This window comes from Mustela nigripes, chromosome 7 (assembly GCF_022355385.1).
Source record: "Mustela nigripes isolate SB6536 chromosome 7, MUSNIG.SB6536, whole genome shotgun sequence".
In the NCBI taxonomy this organism is placed as follows: domain Eukaryota; kingdom Metazoa; phylum Chordata; class Mammalia; order Carnivora; family Mustelidae; genus Mustela; species Mustela nigripes.
In genome coordinates this window covers 17,564,231-17,591,602 of record NC_081563.1, presented here as the reverse complement: position 1 = coordinate 17,591,602, position 27,372 = coordinate 17,564,231, and the positions used below count along the sequence as shown (strand labels likewise).

The 27,372-nt window shown below is 50.6% G+C and overlaps 1 protein-coding gene across 3 annotated transcripts in view; it reads right to left on the bottom strand.

Annotated features, from left to right (window-relative positions):
* Window positions 1–27,372, bottom strand: part of KLHL29 (kelch like family member 29) — a 294,701-nt gene that overhangs the window by 203,362 nt on the left and 63,967 nt on the right. Inside the window, exon 2 of one of the 3 annotated variants that reach the window (XM_059405212.1) lies at window positions 8,619–8,726. The exons of 1 other annotated variant lie outside the window; for it this stretch is intronic. The gene's annotated coding sequence lies outside the window, so the exon portion shown is untranslated. Of the gene's footprint in view, window positions 1–8,618; window positions 8,727–27,372 lie in introns of those variants that run through there. One more of the 3 variants, XM_059405210.1, reaches the window with a different exon arrangement.

Below are 27,372 nucleotides of genomic sequence, written 5' to 3'. Positions count from 1 at the left end.
TTATTGTTTATTGGAGGCTTATCCCATCTCTCGGGTTATGAATTATTTACCAGATAATGACTTCCTAATTGTTAATGACAGCTGCCCCAAGGACATGCTGACATACCTTTTGAAGTCACAGTGCTAATTGTGGGGAGTCCCAGAAGCCCCCATGTGGCCACAGCCAGAGTGTCTCTCCTAAGGACAGAGCCTGACTGGTCCTTGGGAATAGACCGTAAACCCAACATGATACAGATAAAGAAACTGAAATCCAGAGTGGGGAGAAGACACACTCCCAGGTCCCAGAGGCAGCCCTGGGTGGGTCAAGCCCCGGGGTCTCTGGTGGTCATTTCTCCGACGTCTGGGTGTAGGCAGCTGGGGCAGTTGTGGGCTGGGCATGAGGTTAGGTGGTTAGGTCCCTCTCTTCGGGAGGTCATGGGTACATGGGTGGGGAATGAAATGGGTCTGGAACAGGTGCTGGGAGATCTCCCACCCCTGTGTCCCAAGTGAGCAGGAGCGGCCCCGGGATGGTGCCCTGGAGGGCACTGTCCACACAGAATCAGGATGTAGCTCTGTGGCTGCTTGGGGTCCCCATGGGCTAAGGAGGGCCACCTCTCTGGGAGCAGAAATCCCCTGCCAGACTAACTGCATTCAGCAAGGAAGAGCTACAGGATGACTGAGGTGGCGGGGCGGGGAGCGGGGAGGGAGATAAGGGAATTGGGGGGGTGGGGGGAGGGGCGATGGGCACACCTATACCTTCCTTGAAAGTGCACTGGGTCCTGAAGAGACTATGAATTCAGTTCATGACTCAGTTGGAGTCCTAGCCCCCGAGAATAATAATAGCAAAACTTTGTAGAGGACTACATTTCTGGCACTATGCTAGGCGTTAGGCTACACGAACTCTTTAATCCTTACAACCACCATATGACGTGGGTTTATTACAATCCTGATTTTTCAGATGAAGAAGCTGAAGCAAAGGGAGTTTCGATAATACGCTAGAAGTTGCACAGCAGGTAAGGGGCAGGGTCGGGATTAGGACCAGGCAGTCCGGGTCTGTGCTCTTGACCATTATGCCATATTGTTTACTAGACATGTTTCCCAAATGAATGGATGCAATGCTTTGAGATCCCTTTGGATAGGGGACGCACCTTCTAAATGTGGCTTGAATGTGAAATGCAGCATATTGAAACCCTGGGTTCCAGCGGGATTCGGGGAGGCCTGTTTCTTCCTGGACTGTGCCTGGAACAGCAGAAGGAGAACCCTAGCCTAGGGTGTGTGGTACCCCCAGGGGACAGTGGCCTTTAAAGGACAAGGTCAGTGCACCACCCTCCCCACCTTAAGGTGGGCCCTGCGAACTGTGGCTGGCCCTTGAACACACAAGATAGGTTGAATAGATAGGCCCCTCACATATGGCCCTCGATCATCCTATAAACATTCCAGAGTGTTCTTTGTGCCAGGCTCTGGGGAGGGATCCAGTGACCGAGACACAGCCCCTGCCCTCGAGGCACTGCCAGCTGTCTCCCAGGCCAGAAGAGACAAGAGCCAGGTGCCAGGTATGAGGGTCCCCAGATAGAAATGGAGCAGAGAGGCTGAAGGACTCAGGAGCAAATGAGCAGAGGCATGGACCGTGTGCACTGGCTTTTTCTATCATCAGCTCCTTTTCAGTGCTCATTAGGTGCTCAGCTCTGCGGGAGCTTGGCCGCCCACCCCTCACACCCTGAGAGCTCACAGTGGTTGGGGAATGAGCCTCGAGCACGCCGGACAGTGAAAGGACCACACTTGACTTGGGAGGACACGAACGGCTGTCAGGGAGAGGAGCTGCGTCAGGAAATCCGAGAAGATTCCCGTGAGTGGGTGGCTGGGAGCTCTCTGCCAGGAGATGGGCGGGGATGGGAGAGGCTTTTCCGGGATGTTCGGGCTTGCAGGATGTGTGATGCACCCAGGCAGGGTCTGTTGGGAGCACAGGGTCTGTCTGCATGGGAACAGAGGCTGTGCGTGTGAGAGCATCGGCGGGGGGGCGGTGGTGGTCACAGGAGGTGAGTTAAGCTGGCTGGCGTGGGGTCTGATTTACCTTACCTGATGCACAAAGTCAAGATCGTGTACCCTGTGCAAGATGGCAGAGCACTTTGAGTACATTTTGGAAAGGCTTGAACTGGTGCTAAATAAATCATCACACTGCTTATTCTGGGATGGAGAGGCAGGGTGCCTCCTCCACACGCTAATGGGAGGGCGAGGCTCTGCTGCCGGCTGGTGCGGCGTGCACGTCGGTGAGCGCCGAACTAAGAGACCCTGGATGGATCCTCTCTGGGTCCTGACTTTCATTTCCCACTTAGAGCACCTTCCTGACTACCTGGAGAAGCGGGGGGTGGGCGGGTTAATTGTTACCTCCTATGCCGTTACTAGGTTACTCTGTAAAAGCAGAAATATGCTTTTAATGATTTTTTTTTTGTTGTTACTTTCTTGTGAACCAGATGCTTTTATCTAAATGAGTTGCTACAAAAAAAAAAAAAAAAAAAAAAAAAAAAAAAAACCAAAACCAAAAACCAACAAAAACCCACCATAAAACAAGACACAAAAAATCCCCCAACCCGTGAAGGTGTTAGGCTGTGTCTGCCGTGCACTGGCAAACCAATGCTCTGTGAGTGAGGCATAAGCCCCCAATGCTTTCAGCACCCAGCTTATTTACAGGGCATTTACAGGGCAGGAGGGAGGTACCAGCAGCTAGCATTAGCTGTGGCCTGGACGACAGGACCCGGTGAGACAGTGGAGTGGCCTCTGGCTGCTAGTGGTGGATTCTGTCACCCCTTCAGGTGGGTGGGGGGGGGAACGGCACGATTCTGACAGGTCTGGATGACCTGTCGTCTTTAGGCCTCTTGGGTCATGGTGGGTGGGAGGAAGGGCCGTTTTCTTTCTGGGTTATTGAGCTTGACACGTAATAGATGTTCAGCTAATGTTCGTGGAGGACAGACTGGTACATGGGATGATCAAGAAGCCATAGAAACACAGTAGTTAGGAGCATTCTCGCGCAGTCCCTGGACAGATGGATGCATGGCACTTTCCCCGAGCAGGGCTCTGGTGGTGGGGCCGTTACTAGCCTCCTTGGTATTTCTGTGCAAATGAGGTTTCTGTGCAAATTAAAATTCTGTGCAAATTAGCGTACCTCCCTCTGAGCACTCATAGCACACAGCTGAACATGCAAGGGTGCCGGCTGGGTCAGTCCCCACACCCCACCAGGCCAGGTGCCCTCCTATAGGGCACAAACTCGCAACTGTTCCCAGCAGCCCCGGCCACTGGGGCACATTCAAAGTAAGGAAGGAGACAGGTCGCTTGGAAAATCAAACTTGGCCACAAAAATAAACTCTGAGGTTTGCAGATAAGCTATTTCTAGCTCAGGTGCCAAACGAGGATTTGCAGCTAGAGTGAACCGCTGTGTGCGCCCCGCCCCAGTCCTGCTAACTAACGGGAACTGCACCGAGTATCTGCTCTTCCCGAACAGCACTGATTCCAGAAATAGGGAAGGATTCCACTCCTGGGACATCTCTTGCCTTTGAACAATGACCTCAGCATGTCGTTCATCAAAGGGGCCGAGTCTCGCAGACCGAGGGGAACAGACCAGGGTGCACAGCCAGTCCTGCCCTGCCAGTCCCCTCTCTGCCCCGGTCCCAATCAGCACCCAGATGCTGCAGACCCACCAAGCCTCATTCAGGGCCTTGGACAGCTCTTGGCAAAACTGGGGGTGATGACCTCATCTGGGATTCCCAGAACAGGGGTGCTGAACAGGCACCCATGGGTGGGGAAGGGGTTTTTGACCCTCTCTCCTCAGGGGCCTGAGCTGGGGGGTGGGAGCTGTGCCAGGGTCGCACCAGAGAAAAGCACGAGGCTTTCTAGCCCATTCTCTCCTCACCCAGTTCCAGGAAGGACAGACGGTAACTTACAGGGACACGTGTAAGGAGACGAGACAATCGAAAGCAGGAGAGGGGACCGACAAGTGTAGGAACAGGAAATGGCGCAGGCGCTGCTGCCTCCCTGAAACCAGATCTAGGAAGTTCTGCATGTGTGTTACAGGTGGGACACAGATTTGCCTCCAGACTTGGCGGTGCCTCTGACCGTGGCCTCCCATGGGAATCACCTGAGGAGCCTCCCAAAAATACCTATGCCTGGGTCCCATTGTGAGAGATTTTGATCTAACTGATCTGGGGCATCGAGCTGGATAACAGAGTGTTTTAAAATGTCCCCAGAGGGGTGCCTGGGTGGCTCAGTGGGTTAAGCATCTGCCTTCGGCTCAGGTCATGGTCTTGAGCCCTGCATCAGGCTCTGCTCAGCAGGGAGCCTGTATTCCCCCACCCCCTCTGCCTGCCTCTCTGCCTACTTGTGATCTCTCTCTGTCAAATAAGTAAATAAAATCTTTAAAAATAAATAAATAAAATGTCCCCAGGTGATTTGAATCACCTGGATTGAATCAGCCAGAGTTGAGAGCCACTGTTCTGACTTGGAAGAGGCAAACAAGAAGCTGATGTTACAGGATGATTTGATATGAAGTCCTATGACAAGGCTGGGGAGAAGAATTTATGCTGACATAAGAGGCTCTTCTCCCAAGAGGCCCAGCAAAGGGAGCATAGGGACAGGATACACATTAACCACCACAAAATCCTGAATGTGGGCACATCGCTACCATCAATAGGAAAAGAAGATACTCCAACAGCCCGTAGGGTTCATGTGAAAACGTTCCGGGGTTGGGGTGAGGAGCCCGGGGTTGTCAGTGGGATGGCAAAGTACCCAGGCTTTTGGGTGGCATGATCCAGGGGGCAGGTTTTAGAATATCTGAAAAGAGTAAATAAATGACCTATCATCCAGGAACATTGTTCTGCTGATCTCTGTAATGTCCATGTCAATTCAAGGCTTAGAGTCCAGGAATTGGGGAACACCTTTGAGTTGAGAGCAGTGTTAAGTGTAAAGTGCACTGGTGCCCATCCTCACAAGAACAGTTAAATTAGAAGGTCTGGGGGGCAAAACCAGGCATCTGTAGGTTTTCATGCCTCTCCAGGTGACTTCAGCGTTCACTGAGAGCTGGCATTGCCAGCCCAGGAAGACATGCCCGTCTTCTCCCGGGGACTAGGAAGGTCAGGGGTTGCCCTCAGCAAAAGCAGACGAGATGGGAGACTCAGCAGCTCTATGGGGCGTGCCCAGAGTTAATGCAGAGTTGGGACGAGAGCCCAGTGGCTGCCTCCCAGTCCAGGGTCCTGTCCACCCACTGCCTATGAGGCCACTCTGTCCTGTGGTCCTATAATCTTAGAACCAAGACTACCTGATCTCGTGACGTGGAGACAAGAGGACAGTCCCTGTCTTTAAGGAACTCATGGTCCAGGAAGGAAGGTGAGAAGTGCAGCCCAGGAAGGCGCGAGTGACAAGATCCCCAAAGGCTGCAGAGCACAAGGCAGCTTTGTGTTGGCCAGGCCGGGTCTGGGATGCGAATCAGAAAGGTTGTGACCAGTTCCTTGGCTCTGGAGAGGCAGTCAGGACCTTAGGACAGAACGAAGCCTCGGGGACAGGTGAAGCAGTGGGAGTAAAGGGACCGCGGAGAGAAAGGAAAGCAGAGGAAAATCTTCTAGGACCAGTGCCCTCACTTACAGGCAGGAGGAGGAAGAGAGGCCACAAAGATGGAGTGACAAGGCCCCCCAAGCCAAGAGAGAGAGAGGCTCTTGGTCTCCTTGAAGCTAGCATGGAGGTCACTGGCTGACTGTTAGGTGGACAGGGCAGGCGGAGGTCTTGGCGATGATGGGAGAGGTGGGGCTCTGCGGAAGGTTCTGTGGGGAGGGGATTGGAGTGGTTCCATGGCCTCCCCAGAGGGCTGGGCGCCCAGAGCCCAGTGGGTGGGGGCTGCCGGAGGTTCCCAGGGTGGGGCTAGGAGAGGAAGCCAGGACGAAGGACGAGTCGGTGACAGAGTGGATGTGTTGGGGGAAGGCAGCGCTGAGATGTCTGCCCACGGGTCTGTCTTTGGGTGGGAGCCATGGAAGCCAAAGGTGATGGATGAGAGAGAAGGAGGAGGAGGGAGGGAGTTGAGAGGGAGGGAGGGAGTGCGGGGGGTGGGGGGCAGGAGTGTGGCTGGCAAGGGCACCTTCAGAATGGCTTCGCCGGTGAAGCCGCCAGAGTGCGGAAGTCCAGGGCACGGCACGCGGCGTCCTCTAATGGAAGGGTTCCAAGTCCCATCAGCTCTGGAGGCATCTGCAATGTCCTCTCAGGATGTAGGGCACGGCACGCAGGGGGATAAGGGGCCTGGGCGGGCAGTGCTGGGGCGGGGATGGAGGTGGGGGAGGCTGCAGAGGGGCGCTCATCAGCACTGATGGGGACCCGTGGTTGCCCTTCACCACCTCCAAAGTCTAGGTGTCTGCTAACATCATTCTTGGCTCAGCTTTGGGTTCTGCACAAAGCAGGTCCTCAGCTCTATCCCCCGAGCACCTGCCCAGCCAGGCTCCCACACTGCAGTGCAGGGATCAGGTTTCACTCCCACTAGCCCATCCTGGCACTGCACTCTGGGCCCCTGACAAGCACTGCGCAGCCTTCCCAGCTTTGCAGCAGGGCGGGGCCCCCTTTGCAGCAGGGTGCACACAGCCTGGTGATGCGGCCCAGTTTCCATAGGAAAGTGATAGTTCTTTCCACTGGTCACCAGGGGACAGACCAGGTTGTGGAGACTCCTATCTTCTTGGGAATCAGTGAAGTCTTGCATGTGAGGGAAAAGGGAAAAGCATGACCGGGCAGCAGGCCACGTGCTCCGGTGTTCCCAGGAACCGTTGTGGCTGTGTGTGCGGGGATGTGTTTACCGAGAGCCCTGGCAGGTGTTGTGCGGGGGGGGGGGGGGGGGGGCTGGCGGGGGAACTAGGGATGAATCAGATGTGATTCCCATCCTCCAGGAACTGGCCAGGTGGTAGGGAAGACTGACGTGAGTTCGCCGTGGGGACACCAATCCAGGGCTGGATCTATGACGTATCCTATCCAGGTTCCTTCCTATCCTATAATACATGCTTCTTGAAGCCTGGGATAAACAAGAGCCATGTGCCACCCTGTGTCAGTGGGAAGGAACAGAAGGTTCCAAGATAAAGGCTGTCAAACCCCTTCCCCTGGGTCTTAAGATGCCCTTCACCCCTGCCACACTCACAGCGTCTAAGACTTAAAGGCTTCTCCTTGGAAAGCTGACTTTTGGGAACAGCATGCCTTGGTCTCAGACACTCCTCTCCAGGTGTGCCCCCTCTAGGAGCTGGGAATGCCATCATCATCAGATCCGAGATGCCACTATCACCAGATCTGTCTGGCTGTCCAACGCCTCTCTTCTCATGGGACAGTCACAGAAGCAAAGCAAATTTCCTAGGCCCTGGGACAACTAACCAGGACGGCGGCTCAGCTGCTCGGAGGTGTCGTTAGATGCTTGCCAACAGCCCCAAAGCTCCCAAAGCCAGAAGCCCAACTGCCCCCGCTGGCTGTCCCCATTGGGCTGCTCACGGTGGCAGCAGGCTGGGTGCCCAGGGGACGTTTCTCCCTGGTCCAGGCCCAGCCTGGAGCTCCTCCCGCTTCTTGCTGACAATTATGGATCCCCACAATTCGGAATCCCAGAGCTGCAGAATCCCGGAGCATCCTTCTCCAGGCCTCCCTGCTTCTGTGGGCACAGTCCTGGCCTGCTGGGTGGGTATTCAAGCATTCTCACCGATTCTTTCCATCGGATTTCTGCCCGCACAGTAGGCCACCTTCCCCACAACTCTCCTGGCTACCTGGTCTTTATAATCCGGGTTTGGAAATCCTCAATCAAACTTTGAGGCCAGACCTCTACAAATTTAATCCAAGGAAATAATCAAATCGCTATGCTAAGATATATATATATGCAAAAATGTTCGTTGTGTTATTATTTATAGGAGTGAAATTTAAAAATATGCTAAATGCCCACCATTAGGGCACTGGGTAAGTAAATTGTGGAGATTATTATATGCAGATGACATGCAGAGTTCAAAAATGCTATAGATTTGTGTTTACTGACATAAGAAGTGTACATGTGACATATCATAGAGTCAAAAGAATGTGTCGCCGAGCCATACGTATAGCGTGATCCCACGTATGTGTGTGTGTGTGCACGTGTGTGCGTGTGCACGTACACTTTACATATGTGCATACAAAGAAAGTCAGAAGAGGGACACCAACACAGATGTTTCTTGGGATTACGATTGTAAGCAATTTCTGTAATTTTAGGTGCTATTTTTAAAGTATTTTTACAACGAACAAACAGCCTTTTACTGATATCAAGTACTACTACTTTAATAACAAGAAAAGTTAAATTGCCAAGGAAGTATTACAGTTTTGAGGAGCTTAAAGGTCCCCTAGCTGCTGGATGCCCCCTCCTGGGGATCGAATCCCCACTCCTGGGGAGCGGGAAGAGTTCCCGCCATGCTCATAGATTGTTTCCAGGGGGATTGAGGTCCAGTGTCTTTGCTGGGTTCTAATCCCACATCTATATAAAAATCTCCATGACCAGAAGGCAGAGAGGATGCGCTGTTCACCTCCTCACTGCCCCTGGAAAATCAGTGTTAGAGAACATAGCTGGCAGTGCCCAGGTCGGATGCCTTCCTTATGTGCAGGCGAGCTGAGCAGAGACTTACCTTTTGATGTCCGTCTCTGGCAAGCTCAGGATTCGTCCCCAGGATGCAAAAACCTCGATGGCAACCAACACTTAGCACAGTGTGAGCATCCCCGGGAGGCCAGACAGTCTAGAACGAGAAGGAAAAGGGTGGGGCTGGGGTGGGAAAAGGTATCACCGTCTGCAGAAAAATCTCTTCGGAATTCCAGTGTCTTAGACAGTCCCCACCCACGCAGGCGCTTGTCCCTGTGTTGAATCTCTGAGTGTGGACCCTTTCACATGGAGTGTGTCCAAACACTGCCACGGGCACTCCCAGGCAAGGGAAGGGTGAAGTGGGCAGCAGAGAACCCCAAGGGGCAGAGCCTAGAGGTCCCTCCTCCGTCCCCCAAACACACAAAGCCCAAATTCCCACAGCACAGCCACTAGCATGGGTGAGGGAGAATAAAGGCATTGGCTTCCATCCGATTCAAGCCAAGAGACTCCAAAGACAGGGAGAAACACGAAATTTAGGCCTTTAACCTAATGCTGAAAAGAGAAGAGGACACAAACTCAAGAATTACAAAAGCAAATCACTGATTCTTTCAGATAATGGGCAAGAAGACCTTGAGGAAGCAAAGGATGGGTTCCCTGGAGAGGATAAGTTTTTTTTGTTTTGTTTTTTTTTTTTTTAAATATAGATTTAATACCTAGTAGAAAGAGCTATCTGTTATGGTGAGGCAAGGCTATTCCCAGTTCCCTCTTTCAAATCTAATATATGTGAAAGCTGTCTTCACGACAAGGAATGGCAACCTCCACTGCAAAAACACGGCTGTCATTACCCAGGAATCGATATATTTTTCTAAACGGAATATATCATTATCAATTGATTTTCCTGTTTCCTCTTAGCACTCCAGAGTCCTGGATAGCAGAGGAAAGCTTTAATGTGATATGAGGGATTTGGACAGGTAAATAAGTTATTGTAAACTGATTCCACCTTGCAATGAGCTTCTCTCCAACAACGCAACGGGTCTCTCTCAGAGCCTCTCTCCACCCGAGCTTTCTCAGCTGCCACTGACGGAGACACAACGCGAGCCACATCAAATAGCCATTTTCAAGCTGAAGGTGGCAAAAATAGTATTTTTTCCAAGGACAGAGCGTTCCCTTTACGATTAAGAAATAACCTCTGTGGGGAGGCAAAGGAAGCCAAGGTCACCATTTAATTCTGACCCAGAGCCAAAGTCGTGAGTACATTTCCTCGACCAAGCCGATGTGAAGCATGCGGATATATTGATCGCTTCGGCCACAAAGTATCGACGGTACTGGTGATAATAAACGATCGATGTATTTCTGGGAAAGATCCTTGGCAGATATGTGTTGGTGAAGAGAGAGGTCTGGGAGACAGCAGTCAGATGGTTTTTAGATCCTTGAGAATTTTATACATTCATTCATTCATTCCATAAGTATTTGTTGAGTGTCTGCTGTGTGTCAGGCAATGTTCTAGGCACTGGGGATACAGAAGTGAACAAAAGAGAAAGAAAAAAAAAATTCCTGCCCTAAGGGAGCTCATCTTCTAGTGGAGGGAAACATAGAATAAACAATAAGCTTGAGAAATAAGTACAAATTGTACAGTGTATTAAAAGGTAGGCAGTGTATGCATTAGAGAAGACAGAGCAGAAGATGAATGTCAGGGGACTGAGCTCACATGAAGGGGATGAGGGACTGGGCCATGTGGGAATCTGGGCTTGAACATTTGGCAGTGAGAAGAGCCAGTGCAAATGTCCTGGGGTGGGGGGAGGAAGCATACCTGTCATGTTCCTGGGCCAGCAAGGAGCCCCCGGTGGCTGGACAGGGAGAGTCCAGAAGGACATTCAGCTGGAGAGGTGACTATCTAGATCATGTAGGGCCTTGCAGGCCACGGTAAAGGCTACTCCCTGAGAACCCAAGATGCTGGCGACCCAGCTCTAGGAGGAGCTCTCATTCTCTGGAGACAGACCTCGCAGGTCTGTCAGCTGAATCTGCTTGCGGTCCCTTCCACCCAGATTGCTCAGCACTCTGTGCGAGATGAACAGGGCAAAGGCCAGGCTGGGGCTGGGAGGGGCAGTGGAAGGAGATGAGCCACCAGGGCTGCCCAGCTTGCTCTGAGGACAGTGGCCTTGTGTTTCCTTCTCTGTGGTCCCCAGAGGCTAGAGGAGGTAACTGAATCAAAGTCCTGAACGAAAATACACTATACATGAGGCTGAGTTCTTTTGGGCTTTTCCCTAATGTGCTTATGGAGAGATCCTGACGTGAGCTGACACGTTAGACATGACAGGTTGTGTGGGTATCTTGCCCAGGTCTGTTTTCTATGCTGTGTGTCCCCTGATTTGCACAGAGGGCATCACTGAAGCTCGGAGACCCTGGAGACTCCTGGTTAGGTGCAGGCGGTATAGACACCAGGAGACTGGGGACTGGCATGGGGTTGGGTCTTTATTCCCCTACTTGCCTCCCTCCTTGCAGTGACTTTACAGGCTGGCCGTGACCCCACTGAAGGTCACAGGTGAGGCTGGGGTGCGGTGGGCCCCACAGAGCATCCTCTCTGTGCCTTAGCTTCTAGCTGGAAACTGCCGCACCCTGCACTGCATCCGTGCACTGGGGACGGCCATAGCGTGGTCTCTGTACCCCAAGTTCCCATCTTATGAGCAGCCCTGTCTGACTCTCTTCCAACCACACATTTCAATGTGCCAATTTCCTATTAAGACCCCAGACGGTACGTTCTCGGGGGCCATCGGAGAGCAGGGCTTTGGAATCAGGGATCAGGCTGAATCCCAACCTGCCCCTTAGTTTTGCGACACGGGCTAAGGTATTTAATATCTAGGAACCTTCCTTCTCACTCTTGGAACTAGAGAAACAGATGCAAAATTAGCGGCAGCAGGATCCCTGTCCCAGCATTTCCACCACCGGCTGCACCACCCCGGGCAAGGAGCACCTCCTGGCTGACATCTTTGTCCCCTGCCCCCGCACCAGAAACTGCTCCCTCAAGGGGTTTCGAGCTGCTCTCAGCTCTTGTCTGGCATTAGTTGATGTCCCAGTGATTTCACTTATCTCCCCTTGCACTTCTATCTACCCAACCTCTGCTCCTTGCAGTCAAACGCAGGGCACCCGGAGAATAGACATTATCTTAATATTTGAATCTCTGGCCATAGCGCCCATCAAGAATGGAACCAGGAGGTGTACCTGGGTGGCTCAGCTGGTTAAGTGTCTCCCTTTGGCTTAGGTCATGATCCCAGGTCCTGGGATCGAGTCCCGCATTGGGCCCCTTGCTCAGTGGGGAGTCTGCTTTTCTGTCTCTCCCCTGGCTGGTGTTTTCTCTCTTTCTCTCTCACTTGTTCATTCTCTCTGTCTTTCTCTCAAATAAATAAATAAAATCTTAAAAAAAAAAAAAAAACCCCTAAAAACAAACTCAGGAAACAACAGGGAGACAGGTATGGTTTTCCATCTCCAGGGGAGGCCTTGACTTTGACATCTGCGGTCAAACTGACCCCTTCTCTTCCACTCACTTCATCATCAAAGGGCAGCTCCCAGGGCCAAGGAAAATGCAATTAAAAAGCCAAGGGATGGGGTGCCTAGGGGGCTCAGAGGGTCAAGCCTCTGCCTTCAGCTCAGGTTGTGATCTTGGGGTCCTGGGATCAAGCCTCACATCAGGCTCTCTGCTAGGCGGGGAGCATGCTTTCCCCCCTCTCTCTCTCTGCCTGCCTGCTTGTGATCTCTCTCTCTCTCTGTCAAATAAATTAATAAAATCTTTAAAAATAAATAAACAAATAGCCAAGAGATGAGAGATGTTTTACTTTCACTTAAAATATACAGTGGGTGGTTAGTCAACGCCTGTGGAAGGGGTCTTACACCGTCCCCCCCACCTTGTCAAGGCACTTAAGAGATGCTAATTGGGTCTGGCAGGGCATAAAAAGGGCCAATATGAAATTCCCTCCAATGGGGCCTTTGGGTTAAATAACTACGAACGACGGGAGATCTTTAAAAATTAAACCTAAAGAAATGTTTGAGGCCATTCTCACTCTAAGTCTATAAATAAAGATGGCTCCTGCCAGGAACCAAACTGATAGCCAAGAGAATTACAAATAAGGGCCCCAGGATTTTTTTTTTTTTTTATTTCCCTATAAAAGATACCAATTTTTGGAGAGAAACTGCCCTTAAGAGAGGATAAACCAATTAGGGAGTCTCCCATTTGATGCAGGATCAGAGTCTGGCCCTGCCCAGGTCTTGACCAGGCTACCCAAGGACTGCCCCGCGCCCAGGCAGCTCGCCAGCCCTCAGCCAACCTGGAAGCAACGATTCTCCCTTCCTCGGAAGGAAAAAACAAAGCCACTAGAGGCTGCGAACTGTGGAAGAAAACCAGCTCCCACCTTCCCGTCGGCCCAGGCTCAGGACCCTGTGGCACCCCCGCCCCACCCCGGCCCTGGGGGCTCGCAGACCTGCTCTGAATGTATCCAGCAAGGGTGAAGTCTCATTCACATTCTCTTAAGAAGAGGGAAAAAACAACCCATCCATTAATAACATCCACCAGGGGTTCACCAAAGCCTGCAGGCATCCTGCCAACCCCAAAATAAACACTCTCAAAAGGTTTATCCATCAGGTTGGCGACAGTTCACGGGCTGAGGGGTCCGGAAGGCCCCGCTCTTCAAGAAGAGAACGGGCACACGGAGATGGAGTGCTTTGCGAGAACCCGCCCAACCCAGTGCGGAGGTTTCCTCTTTCCATTAAGGAGCCAGGACCGGCCACTGATGAGATCCATTACTTATTTCCGAAGCTAGGGAGGCACTGGCGGGCCAGCCTTTGTGCAGGCTCGTGTTCTTCAAAGGGAGGATCTGCAGAGGCCGTGACTCCTGACTCAGATGGAATAATGAAATTTTCATAATGTTGGAAGTTTACAAAGCCTCGCTCGTGCCCATTTTCTGATTTAATTTTGCTCAGAAGTTTATGAGTGGATCACTGTTATTATTCCTATTCTATAGATGGGATACGAAGAATGGCGCAGCGCTACCCGGCGAATACAGAAGGGAGAGAAATGGAATTGGAACTCTAGGTTTGCACCTTCCAACCCTTGCTTTGTTCCAAATTCATCCACGGCCTTGTCCCCAGGACGCTGACGGATGGTGAGATTGGAGCTGTCCTGTGTTCACTCTGTACTCCCCACCCCCGGGCTGGATAAAAATACAGGTGTCTGAGGATATCCTCATCCCGGTCTGGTACTGGTGAGCCCAAACCAACCCTACAACCCAACTGGCTGCTCCCCCGGACCCCCTCACCCTCTTCTCCACAGCCCCGGCGGTGGTCAGCTTCCCAAGGGGCCCCCTCCCACAACCAAGAAGCCACAGATCGGCCCCCACGCCTACCACGAAACCTCTCTCAACACTAAGGCGGCACACCGGGTTCTCCGTGACTATTAACTCGGGGTTTCTCCAACTTTTTTTATTCTCACCGTCCCCACCAAGAAAAAAATTCCATTCTGTTCCATCTAAATTCTTTCTAACAAGTGTCATTCAACTCTGAAAGGGTAAGATTTTGTCGGGGAGGGTGGAGACGTGGAGGGCGTAAGGCACTGTAGTATCTGCGAGTTTTTGTGCCTCCTTCCTCCGTTCACTCCTGGACTCGATTTACAACCCTCACCCCTCACCCTGGCCCCTGGCATGAATTCACTGCCTTTCTCCAGCCCTGCTGCTTCTGGACCCCTTCCTCAGGGCCCAGCACGGCCCCTTCCTCAGCCTTTATAAACCCAGTTCCGCCTTCTCTCTCTTGCTCCCCATCCCCAGCACTGTCCTTAATGACGTCCTGTTCTCTATCATCTCCCTCCTGCGGCCGGGCCTCCCCACCTCTCATGGCCTCACAGCAACAGCCCCCGAGGGGCCCTGTTGTCACCACGGGGATTTTGCTCCACCTAAGAATAGTCACGGCCTTTCTGCCCCAAATCCCTCCATGGCAGGAGCCCCGGGGAGCCCAGGCGCTGTCCAGCCTCCCCCGCCCGGGCTACCCGCCCCACGGACATCCCCAGCTCTCCTTCTGGGACCACACACCTGTCTTCCTCCCTGGATCTCCTCCCGCATGCCTTCATTCCGTCTCCTACTGAAAACTTCTCTTCAGAGTATAGACACTCTGAAGGAAAACTGCTGGCGAGTATCAAGTGTATGCACGTCACCCGAAGACGTTTCTTGCTGGCCCAACTCCAGGTCCTTCTTGGCTGGTCTGGGCCAGGAGAATGAGCAGAGAAGGAAAATGGGGTGCCCACACGCAGACTTATTAGATCCTAAATTGTGTCTTGATGGGGCTCTGCCAGACAAAAGGACTGAAAAAGTTCAGGGGAAAAAAAAAAATTTTTTTTTCAAATCAACCCCCTCCCCCCCACACCCGCCCCTCAGTGTCTTGTTACACAGCAGATCTCTCAGCAACTGCATTATGGGACTGGTCTTACTCGGCCCCACGACTCAGCGCCAGCCCGCAGAGCCCCCTCCACCCCAGTTAGGACACATGTGCTTATCACTGGAAACGGAGCCGGCATGACCCTTGCATTTTCTGGACACCACAAACTGAGGAGGGAGGTGGCAATGCCAGGGGACCCCCTCCCCCCCCAGCCTGACTTGCGGCATTTAAGATGTCGGTGGAGTGTGTAGCACCTGGCACGTAGTAGATGCTCAGTAAGGCTCTGTTGAAGGAAGGAAAACGCCTACCAGACTCAACTCATTTTCTACAATTTTGCTTCACACATCTGGAAGTTCACACCATGGTTTCATGACTGGAATACAAACCAGCTAGGGGAAAAAAAAAAAAAAAGCAGACATTGCTTCCAGATTTCACTCTTATGAACAGGCCTGCATCTTCCCTTTAAATTGCAATAATTCCTTCCCAGATGTTGCTTCTCCTTCAGACCCATAAATTGAAGCTTTTCATGATGACGCCTCCCATTTGCCTGGTGCCGTGGGCTCTCTGGAGTGCTCGTGCATCTTCTCCTCTTCATTAGACCCCACGAGAGGCGGGACAGGCGCCGACATCTCTAATTCACTGACAAGGGATGCCATCTGCCAATACCTCCAAGTGGACCGCGGTGCAAATGGGTTCCCCTCTCCTGCCTGCTGCTGCGAGATCAGAAGTACCCTCTTTTCCAGCAACCCCCAGTTCTCCGTGTGGGGTGGGGCATCCGCAGAGGCTCACCCCCTCCATGTTGGCCTCAGTGATGCTGCCCACTTCAAACTCTGACTCAGAGGTGAGCAAGTCGCTTCCCTTGGTTCTCCCTGACGTGCCTGTGAGGCTGTACCATTTCAACAAGGCCTGTCTAGAATCTCGGAGTAAAACAGAACAGTTGTCCAGTTGGCGGGTGGCAGCTGTGGACAGAGGAAGTTGGACGTGGCCAGATATGTTGGTTTCTCAGCTGGTCTATGGCCCCAGGCAGGTTTGTCCCAGCTCCACAGGGTGGCCCCCGTGTTAGCATCAGTCACAGAGCAAGTCACACTCAGGCAAGAGCCCACCTCAGGTCTGGACCCCACAGGCAGAGCCCGAGAGAACGGAGCTTCCCCCTTTCTTTCCACCTTCCCTGATCTCCGTTTTTGGGAGACCTGTCTCCCTCCTGGTGACTGGCCCTAAGGATGTTGGTTTTAGTTCTTCAGGTGAGGGAGAGACTCTGACCTGCACCCTAAGACCTCAAGTAGCCAACCACAACAGAAAACACCTGAGTCCTCTATATGGCCCACAGCTGTGCACGTCAGGGGGCAGGGGACAGTTGTGGGGACAGGAGATGCAGCCACCACACCTGTTCACTGGACCTGGTGGCTGCTAGTGCCCAGGGGTCCCACAGCATCCTGTCCCCTGGACACCTCCTGCCCACAGCTTTAGAGAGAAATGATGGGCAAAAGTGAGTCCACGGCATAAAACGTGTTGGGCTTTCAGACTCAGTGTGTTTCTGGTCTGCTCAGGGAGACACAGAGAGATCCGATATGCCCTTCACCCAACTCGGAATCCCCCCGGCCTGCGTGGCCTAGCCAGAGTCGCCTTTCGGACTTATATCCCCGTCCCCGTCGCGGAGGTTCAGGGGCTGGCCTGGCCTGTGTGTGTGGTCGAGAGCGTGTAGGAAGGACACTCAGCACAGCCCGTGGCACCGATGATGGGTGGCTATAACCGTTACAGAGCCACGCCTGCTAACTGAAGCTCACAAGGGGTGCCCCTAAGATACACGCGGTGCCGCGGGGAGGGCTGGGGTCACACGAGGTGGTGCTTTCTCTCTCAGCTCCTCCCTACAGAAGCCAGCACGCAGGGACAAATGCACATTCCCTGAGAGGTGGTGGAAGCAGTGGGCTGACCGTGGTACAGGACACCAGGGTCTAGCTGACGCTGGTCGGCTGCCACTCCCGCCCCCCTGCGCCCCTGAATGTCCTGAATGTCCTCTGAGAGGGCAGCTTCAGCCTTTCCCCCCAACCTCCACCCAGCAACTGGTATACCAGACTCCAGGCCTGAGAGAAGACGCCGCTAAGGCTCGCGTTCGCTCGCTCCACCTGGGTTCCGAACCCAAGCCGACAGGGCCAGCATCTGAAAACCATCGCTTCTTCACCCAGTGAAAAGCTGTTTTATTTGAGTAGATTTGAGGCTGTTTCTATACTCTCAGAGAAAAAAAAATTGTGAAAGAAAAGCCTTTGGAGATTACAGTACTTTTTACCCAGATATGATGAGTTATCCATTTAAAAATAAACCACAGACAGGCATGTTTCTCCGTACCCAGGCAGAAAGCAGTCATTACCAGGAATTTCTCTAAGTTCTCTGCTTTTCTTGGCCAATATAGAAACAGCCTAGGAACTGAAAATAGAATTAGGAGCTAATTCTGTTTTCCTGATCTCTACCAACGTGTATAGGCAAGTGGCTTGATCGTATCATGGCTTCACGTTCCATCCGAAAATAATAATAATAATAATAAATAATAATAATAATAAACAACATGGAGGCATGCCTCACCAGCATCACCCTACTGCTGCGATGTAAACCAGCGACCGAGGAGCCAGGCCAGAGCCCAGAGCAGTGGATACAAGTGCCCAGAGTCTCTGAGCTGCGGCCTGGCAAGGCTGGATGTCCAGGTACAGGCAAAAAACCAAAGGCAAGCGCCAGTGAGTGACTAGCTCAAGGTCACACAGCTAATCAGCAGGAGAGGGAGGACAGCGGTGCTGGCTTCCAAACTCCCCCGTGGACCTCTTTCTCCCCCTAGTCTCTCTGACGTTGAACTGGGCCCGAAGATTCCAGGAAAGTCCCCTAGAAAGGTTACAACTTATCGAACCCAGTCTTCCTTCCTGTGGAATGTCCCCGGCTTCCTCTCTCCTTTCCAGCTAGCAGTAAATCAAATATTCCTTGCTGCATTACTTTTCAAGCTCGATGTTTCTAAATCCAAAGACATCTATAAATAATACATACTCATTTATATGTACATTTAAAAGATTAAAAAAAAAGCCATAACAAAGATACCTGTAGATTCTTCTGCATACACTAATGGCCTATTTAAGACACAATGGGAGCAAATGGCCAGGAGCACAGGTAACCACAGACATGAACTTCCCTCGACTGGATCCGGGCTGCACCCCAGAGCAGGGAGTCCTCCATTCGGAGCACTCCATTCACTGCTTCTCTCCCACGGTCACATTTAGCCATCTGCTTCTTCTTTTATATGTGGGACTGTGTATTTTTTCCCCTCTTCAGTTTTATATGAAACATTTAGCAATGAAGTAGCAAATAAAAATACTACATATCATCTAGAATTCATATAAAATTGTAGTTGGCTTGAACGCATCTAAAGGTTGATAAAAAGAAACACATAGATGCTTCTTAAAGGCTTATTTATATTTTATTACACATTACACACATCACACTCCATTGAGAAAATTTAGAAGTTGATGTGGTTCACTCTGTCACAAGTTGGCATGGCGAAGATTACCACGTCTAGAGAACATTCTTCCTTTGGAACACAATGCACTTGCTTGCCGTTACCCCAGCAGACAAAAATGGAGCAAATAATCCATCCGTTCGCACTGCACTTAGTCTTTGGGAGGGAGGGTTTCTGTACTCCCCAAACCCCCGAGTGTGTACTCTTGGCCTCGGCTAGCAACCCCATCCCCCACCCGGCTGATCCTCACGCCAAAGTGAGCATGTGGCTGGGGCACCATCGCCTCTCCGACAGACGCTCAGGTCAGCTCGAAGCTGGCAGAGTTGGCACCCACCCCGTCACACACCCACACGAGGAAATACAGGATGTCACAAGGCTGCGGACGCTACGGGCTAAGTTAAAGAGACTCCTGGGACTGAAGGCGGTCCGAGGATCGAGGGCTCCCAGCTACAGGAAGGCTCTATGTCAGGGTGAACTCTGGGTCCTGGAGGGTGAGAGAACCTGCAAGCTCAGCATAGAGACCAGAAGGCTGAAGGGTGCCTTGGGGATATCAACGCCCCTTCCCCTCCACCCCGCCCTCCCACAGAGAGAGGCAGGAGATGGAAAATGTCAGCAGGTGACCTCCAGGTTGGGGAAGGGGCAGGGCACAGTCAGCCTCTGGTACTGCGGTGGGGGGGCTCTTTTCTGCACCTCAATACTGCCGGCGCCAGCAGCCTCAGCACCTCTCTGTTGCTTGGTCTCTGGGAACACCCCCGCCTCCTTCTGCATAACAGGGAGACACACACTGCTTGCCACAGTAGGAGACCTTGAGTTGGCTCATACCCACAGCACATGCCATGTCCAATGTGTTTGTAGTGGGATCATCTGCTATCTGTCGGCCGGGCAGCAACCATGTATGAAAAATAACACTGAGGGGCAAATTAAGTGATCTGTCTGAGAGCAGCCCTTTTGGATGAGGAAGGGCTGCTGTTGACAAATCTATGAAAATTACACATAAATTATCTAAAAGCACACAGACACATGTTCAGAACGAGGACCTTGATTACGGACATTTTAAGTACAACTTGGATGAAATCATCTTGTCTCCTTTGAATGCTGGGATAATAACGGAGAGAAGAGGCGGGAGAAATCAATGATAAGCATCACCTTCCCGACCAGAAAAAAAAAAAAAAATTAAGAATTTTCACTTTTCAGGATGAGGATGCCTTAACACACCAAGACGTCTGGGTGTTGCCCTACAAAATGTGTTCTAGAACAGAGGGATCCAGAGAAGCCCCGGGGTGCCCTTACAATGGGAAGAAGGAAGTAGGAAGGCCAGGGGTGCCTCTCCCTTTGCAGTAGGACCCAGACAAGGATTTAAGGCAACTGTTTTTTTGGGGGAGTGATTTCAGAAAGCTAAGGGAGTAGGAAGTCACAGAGGTAAGTGAAGAAAGCCAACACAGATTGCCCTGAAGAAGCAGGTCACCGCTGTGGGCACTGAAGCCAATCTTACTAGGGACCTCTGGGGGACAGAAAGGGTCATGTCTCAGAGGCATTCCTTACATCCTGGGGTGGGAGGCAGCTGGAGCATGTCCCATCAACTCCTCTTTCTCCTAGGCTTAGAGCTGCTGCCAGAGGGGGAACCACCCCCTGGCATTTTTAGGTCTTCCCTAAGGGGTCAACAGAGGCTCTGGGGACACAGGGTTGCGGAGGATCCCGGGACAGTACATTTCCAGCATGTGCAAACACACTAGGTTGGAAAATCATAACCTCTGATTACTTGGATGGATTCAATTTGCCACTTTCAAAAGTCTAACAAAAACAGACTACCCCCCTCCCGTATAATCACTGAATAATATTATAATCATTTTGCGTGAAAATTGCATTATTTCCCCGATGGAAGCATAGGCTTTCTACCTCTCAGGGCTTCACCTGCCACATTACTTTTCGAAGTATGAAGTAGCAGGTTCCAGTTATCTGAAAAAAATTTTAAAACAATAACAGCACAATACATAGTGTGATCCAGATGGAAAGAATACACATTTTCCAGGACGGGCACCTTGATTGGTGGCTATAACTGTTAAACACATTTCAGGTAATACAGTGATAATGGGCATTAATAGTAGCAATAGTGCTGATGGGCTGGAATATAATTATTTCTGATTGTATTACTATTTCCTTTTGTGGAACATGGTGCATATTTCCGAACGACTCTATGCTCATTAAAAGACACAAAAGCCCAGAGGCGGGTTGGCAGGAAGGTGGTTGGAAGGGGCTTGCAGTTCCTGGTGCTTGGAAAGTGGGGAAAGAGGGGGGGGCCAGGGTTCTTGGTGGGCCCAGGAGCCCCAGCATCATTGTCTGTGATCCGGCTCCTTCTGGGACCTTTGCCTGCAATTTGCAGACATCGGCCGCTGAATATCCCTGAGGAATGCCCGTATGTATGAAGTAGTAAGCTGATAGGTTTTAAAGGACAATTTGGGGACACCTGGGTGGCTCAGTGGGTTAAAGCCTCTGCTTTTGGCTCAGGTCATGATCCCAGGGTCCTGGGATCAAGCCCTGCATCCGGCTCTCTGCTCAGCAGGGAGTCTGCTTTCCTTCCTCTCTCTCTGCCTGCCTCTCTGCCTACTTGTGATCTCTGCCAAATAAATTAAAAAAAAAATAAAAAAAGGACAATTTGGTAAATTAAAAAATGTTTGTTTATGCCCAGATACGTGACTTCTTTCTCTTCACCTCCCATTAGCCCTCAGAAAAAGGGACTTGCCTTCGTTTCAATATAACCAATAAGTTGATTGATATGGTCTTTATCAAGAAAAGGACATCTCACAGTGCACTCTCTCGCCTCATTTAGCAAAAACAGATACATAATCATTCTTGGGATTATGACTTTGCAATTTTAGCTTTTGGATGTTGTTGGAAACGAGACCGCAATGTCACTTCCGAAAGACACCGACCATGGACAATTGCTGCAAGAGACGGTGAACATTCACCTGTGTGGCCAACAGAAACAACGCCACAATGTCACAACTGATAGGATCTGGGACTAGTGCCTGGAGACAAAATTGTAAAGGAAGGCATAATCCCCAGATTCAGAAAGTGGCTTCTCCTGAAAACCGGGATGCAAGCAAGAATCAGGAGCTCTGGAAAACCGTCAGAGGACTCCAGAGAAACTGCTCTAGTGGGGCTGGCTCAGTCTCATACGGCTCGTGACTCTTGATCTCAGGGTTCTGAGTTCAAGCCCCGTGTTGGCATGGAACCTACTTAACAAACAAAACTGCTCTAGTGCTAGAAAGTACACTGGGAACAGAACAGTCGCTGGAGTTGAAACTGCACAAGACAGACTTAAATGATGACTTGTGGAATCTATCAGTCGTATTTTGAAGTTAGTATGTTACAGATTTTGTCATTTAAAAAATGTGTAGCTAAAGCATTCATTGTGTATTTTAAGTAAGTGGTAAGTTATCTATACTACAACACTATACTCTGTATCTGTATCATGCTCTAGATGTGTACATCTATATTCTAAAAAATTAATATATTCAGGTTGCCTAAGAAGGTTTTTTTGGAGACCTTTTTTTTTTTTTTTTTTGGGAAAAGTGGAGAATAGCTTATGTTTGGGTGGAAAGTTAGTTTCATTAGCACTATAGAGGGATGGTCACCGTCCTGGCAAAGACCTAATTTAATCTACAAATCAAAGCCATCAGGGACGCTAGACGATTTTCAGTTCAACAATTCCTTCATTATACAGACGCAAAAACAGAAGCCAGAGAACTCTCTATCCTACCAAGGAATCCTTAAATGAAGGAGTGAAACATACAAGAAAATCTGAGCATGGCTCTTCCTGTGGATACCCCACATGGCAGTGGTTGGGTATAAAGCTCTTCATCTGTCAAGCGGGGGTACTCTGGGGCTAACCTCCAAGATCTACCTGTAGTGGGTTGCTCCAGCCCACGACCTCTAGTAGGTAGCTTGCTTGCCTTCTCTTCAGGAGCTTTTCCCTCTGGATCACACACCAGCTTGCATTTCTGAAGCCAGCCAGAACACTACCACTGCTTAAAAAAAGTGAAGACGCATTTGTTGAAAAGCCTATCTAAATATGAAAATGTATGTCTGGTCTTCTTTTCAAGCGGGAGGAATCTGCTGAAAGGGGCCGGGTAGGAGGGGTCTTCTGGTCCTACCGCTGTCTGTCATCCTGCACATCCAGCACATCTTCATTTAAGGATTCCCTGAGCAGCAAAATCTCTTCTCTCCTCGGGCCTGGAGCATCCCTTGCACCTGCAATCCTCAGGCTCCTGCTGTTCATGCCTGTCGGTGCTGGGCGGGGGCTGCCCCCTGGACCTCCCATCCTGACGGGAGGAGGGACTGCTGTTACTAGAAGGTAAGCAAGCCTGATCTACGCTGGCTCATGACGCAGCTCTCGGGGCTGAGACCCACTTTAAGTTTTCTGAGTCACGCAGACCCACTTCTCTCCCCAGTAAAGCTGGAGAAGGAAGGGTGCCTGTGATGATGGGGTGTGGTATCCTGATGGAGAAGTTACAAAAGGTTCCTGGGGTCCTCTGAAAGCCCCAGGCAGCAAAGAACAATTCTCAGTTCCCAGAAGCATGCTTCTCTCAAGTGTTTGTCTTTCGATGGGGCATTTCAGCCACAAAGTGCCTAAAAATTAACAGCTCCATGAGAACTCATAATCAGGAAGGATTAAGCTGGCTACGTCAAGGCCACACTCCACAGAGCTGCAAGCGTGGGATTCCTGGAGAAGCTGCAGGAAGCTCTGAGACATATGAATTATGAATTGAGGCCTTGCAGATGCTCAAGTTTGGTTCCAGAGCCCAGATTTAAAGGGGAGGTGGGAAGAACCGCACATCATGCTTGTCTACGAGCCCAGTCTCGGTCAACCCTGGCTCCCCCAAGTACTAGTCATATGATGTCGAGCCAGCCTCATGACTCCTCTGCCTCAGTCTCCTCAGCTGTACAATGGGGTAACAAGAGCCCTTCCGCCATATGGCAGTTGGGAGAGCAAACGAGGTCATTCAATAAGGTACTTAGAAACGTGCCTAACACATAGTAAATGTTCGTGATTTTTGTTTGATCTCGTCTGCCACCAGAATGATCTTCCTAAGACACAAATGTGGTTTGCTCTCATTTGGAATCTTTCAGTGGTCTCCCACTGAATAGGTAAAATCCCAAACACTTGGCACGGTTTCTATGGCCCAGACCTTATTCTAGTGGTTTCTGCCTTTATTGCCCACGGTGCCTTCACCCTGACCTCCTGGAAACTCCCGAGCGTGTGCTGTGTTCTCGCACATCTTCATGCTTTTCCACAGGTGCTGTCTCCACCTGTCCTGTCTGTCCCTCATCTTCTGCTTGGCCAGCTCCACTGTGTATGCCTAAGCGCCCATCCTCCGAGCAGTCACCACCTGTGTGCATTTACTGAGGCACCTTGGACTCTATTCACATTTTGGACCAGATAATTCTTTGTGGAAGGCGCTGTCCTGGGCAATGTAGGATGGTTAGGAGTATTCCTGGCCTCTACCTGCTAGATGCCAGTAGCATCCCTCTCCCTTACCCCCATGCTGTGACAATCAAGAATTAACTCCAGACATGGCCTCCCATCCCCAAGGTAGAAAAGGGGACAGAGTTACCCCTGGTTGATAACTGCTGCACTAGACTATACGCCCCTGGGACCCCTAGGCTAAAACTTACTCATTTCTGTATCACTGGGGCCTGGTCCAGTAGTTGGCAAATAGTAAGCGCTCAATAAATGCCCATTGAAAAAGAAAGAAGGACATAAAATGAATTTATGCCCATAACATAGTAAATACCTGCCCCCCTCCCCCACCCAGGATGAGATAGGCATGTGGGATCCAACAATGAATAAATGAACAAGACAGCGTTTGATAAGTCACTAAACACACAGCACGAGTATTGAACAAACAAGCATTTCTCATTGTTTCAATATCTTAAAGAAAAATGTCAACCCCCCCATCGCCTCCCGGTTTCCCCTCTCTCTGTCCTATTCAGCTGCTCTGCATCCCAGAGAAACTTCTGCAGGAGTTGCCTGGGCTTTCTATCTGCTTCCTCACCTGCCATTCCCTCCTGAGCCCATTGCTCTGTCTCCAGTTCTCTTCCTAACGGCACCAACACATCTCCCTGTTGCTAAATCCAATGGAATGTGTCCACGCTCAGTCCTATTTGTCCTATTTGCTCTCTCAAAAGCCTTCAACCCTGATGACCACTGTTGGGAGGAGGGCTGATGGGTGGATATTTACTAACTGCCCAGGCATGGGCACCCACCCAGCACAGCACACGTACTGACCAGTCACGATGGCCGTGGGGTATCAGTGGCCAGCTCTACCACGCTGTGCGTACAGGCTGAATGGAAAAGCCTTGCTTGAAACACTCCCTTAGCTCCTGAGCCACAGCAGTCTCCCTTTTCCCCTCTCCCTCTGGCTATTAATTATCAGAGTTCCTTGAAGATTTTTTTCTAGGCTTCCTTCTTTTTACTTGATTCTCTCCCCCCCAGATAAGCTAAGCCCTGCTCAAGGCTTCAGGTACCCTCTCATGCTGACGACTCCCGAAAGCATATGACTTGCAGTCCCCACCTTTCCTCTGGGCTCCAGATCTATACATCTCCTTTGCTTACCTGACATCTCTAATTTGATGTCTCAAAGGCAACTCTACCTCTTATGCTCCTTCCTCTGACCAAAACAAAATACAAAACCAAGCACAACAAAAAAACCCAGAGACTTCCCCAGTGCCACAGATCTCAGTAGACTGCATCTCTAACCATCTCATTGCACAGACTTGACAGCCATCCAGCAGGCTCTCTCCCTCCCTAACTACTCTTCAGCACTCCTTCTCAAAGATCTTTTAGGTCCATCTACTTCTATTTACCTCCATTACCACTTTCCTGTCTTGCAACAGGCCTTTTACTTGGTCTCCCTGAATATTCACTTGTTGTTTTCTAATCTGTTCTCATGTTGCAGCCAGAGAGAGTTTTCTCAAAATGCAAATATGATTCTTTTTTTCTCCTGCTTTAAGACTTTTTCATTAAGTGTCAGATAGACTGCAGCTCCAGTATGGTCCCAAGGCTGTGCATGGACTGGATACTGCCTCATCTTACCTCTCCCCTCTGTTCTCCTCTATACAACCACACTAGCGGCCTTTAAGTTTCTGGAATGTTCCATACTCCTGCCATAGGGCATTTCTATGTGCTGTTTTCTCTCTCTCTTCACCTGGTTATGCTGATTCAAAGCCCAAATCAAGCATTAAGCCTCCCTTGACCTGAGACTGTATCACATCCCTGTTTGTGGAGCTATGAGAATGTGTCTTTCCTTCAAGCACCAGTGTTCATAACTTTTATTTTTTATTATATGAATAATTTCTGTCTTCTTAGCCGAGTTTAAGTTCCAACAAGTAGAGACTATGTCCATTTTTGTTTACCTCTGTGTTTCTAGCCCAGGGGTCGGCAAACAACGGTCTTTGGGCCAAATCCAGCCCCTTACCTGTTTCTGTCAATAAAGTTTTATTGGAACAAAGCTACACCTGTGCATTTATGTATTGTCTACGGTTGCTTTCACCCTACAAGAGTTGGGTAGTTGTGACAAAGACAATATGGCTCTCAAAGCCTAAAATATTTACTCTACAGAAAACGTCTGCCAGCCCCTGTTCTAGTCAGAACACCAGCACCTAGCAGACAGCAGACATTCAATACAAATTTGTTAAATGAATGAGTAAATGGGCAAGCTGAAAAAATGAGCTTCTGATATATGCCTTGGTGTCTGCTAAGTGAGTGTCTCAAATCAGCCCTCTCCAGGGCAATGCTGGCCACCTGCAGACCTGTGTTGGAGCCAGGGGTCCTCTCATTCTCTTCTTTAGGAGCAGGATTTCTTAAATTTTCTTTGGATTCCCTGTCAACAGGTCACTCTAGGCAAGGAGGGGGACTTTCATCTGACTACAGGGCCTTTGCTCTTGGTGCTTCAAACCTGAGAAACCCTCATTGGCTATCCCACACCAGCCAGACCCTGCCACAATCCTATGACAGCCCGAAAGGAAGAAAAGGGAATTCCAGAGCCACTCCCACCTCAGGGACACTGCAGAGACCCTGGGTGGGGAAGGAGCCCAGAACCACACCAAAACCCCTAGAGGGATAAAACCAAAGCACAGAAGCAAAAGAGAGAACTGAGAACTCTTGGCTCTGTCTCTTCCCAGCCCAAACCTCCAGAACCCTGCAGCTCAAGGCTACCACTACCCACAGGAGAAGATGGCCTTAGTCACTCTGGTCCCCAAAGACCTGGCCATTCTTTATTCAGAGCCCATTTTGAGTTCGGCCTCTGGTCACACATCTTATAGTGGTCCCTGGTGTTTGCAAGAGAGTCCCCATCTCCACACCCTGCACTATCTTAGAGCTGGGCCTGCTTTATGCTTTCCTTGCCTGTCACCACCCCTTCCAGCTCCAACCCCTGGATCAGGAGGGCACAGAGTAACGCACGCAGGAGGGTCTCAGCAAACACTCTCAGCAAACACCTAGAAAGGAAAACTGCTCCAAACCGCACTGCCTCTGACACCTGAGAAGCTGATCGCTGCCACCCAGCTCCCTTTTGCCTGGACCTGCTTCTTCTGTGGCACACCTGACCTGGAGTGACACGGCCTCCCTCCTCCCTCCGCTCAGCGGCGTCCTAGCTCGGCCCTGTCAGCACATTTCAAACCAGCCTGGGTGCACCCACAGTCCAGGCCTGTAGGCTGATTGGCGGGGATCTTCTGGAGCTGCCATCCTGGTAAAACCTCAAAGCCAAAAAGTAGCCACCTTTTCTTTCTTTCTTTCTTTTTTTTTTTTTTTGATGGAAGAAGACTCTAGAATTTTAATACTCATAAATAAGTTGCACCAAATTCCCCAAGCAGCAATAAAGCTGGATTCAGGCTG